This window comes from Pyrus communis, chromosome 14 (assembly GCF_963583255.1).
Source record: "Pyrus communis chromosome 14, drPyrComm1.1, whole genome shotgun sequence".
Classification (NCBI taxonomy): Eukaryota; Viridiplantae; Streptophyta; class Magnoliopsida; order Rosales; family Rosaceae; genus Pyrus; species Pyrus communis.
In genome coordinates, this window is record NC_084816.1 from 18,722,344 (window position 1) to 18,723,260 (window position 917).

Genomic DNA, 917 nt, shown 5'->3' on the forward strand with positions numbered 1-917 from the left:
CGAGACTCCTTGGACTCCACCAAGCTACCTACGAGCTTCAAATTTCCTAAAACGTGAGAAATTATGTTTGCATGAATAGTACCCCAAATCGGGCTTCGTGGAATGACGTGAAAACGATGGTTTTCTTACCTGAAAATGGTATAACTGCACTCCTCCCAGCCTCACGAGCTCGAATATGGGTTTAGTTCCTTCGATCTGCTGGTGTTTAGTGTGCTTGTGTGTGTGTCCATACGTTTTCGAAGGAAGAGGAAGGGAAAGGGAACTCGGGACAGTAGCAGGAAACAGAGGAAAGGTGGTGGAGTGTGGGGTGCGTGTGTGGCCTACAACATGCCAACAAAACTAAAAAAAAACAACCAATAAACGTAAAGAAAATGAACTAGGGGCAAAATTGTCTATTCACACGTACGTTAAAATGTTTTTGGGACGGGCTGTCACAACCTACCCACCTTATTAAAATTTTGTCCCGAAATTCAAAACAACCAAATAACCCCTAGTGGTCAAAGAACAACCGAGGGTACAAATCCCTCATCCGATCTTCTGTTTCCCACGTAGCTTCCTCGACTGAATGATTCCTCCACAAAACTTTCACTAAGTTTACCGTCTTGTTCCTCAGAACTTTTTCCTTCCAATCTAGTATTGTCACTGGTTCCTCGTCATAAGTCAAATCTGGATTAATTTCTAATGGTTGAGGAGGTATCACGTGAGACGGATCAGCAACATAATGTCGGAGCATAGACACGTGAAAAACGTTATGCACTCTAGCCAACTCCGGAGGCAACTCCAACTTGTAAGCTACCTCACCAACTCGCTCTGTGACCATGTATGGTCTAATGTACCTGGGACTCAACTTACCCTTCTTTCCAAACCGCACGACTCCTCTCCACGGTGAAAGCTTCAGAAATACCCAATCGCCAACC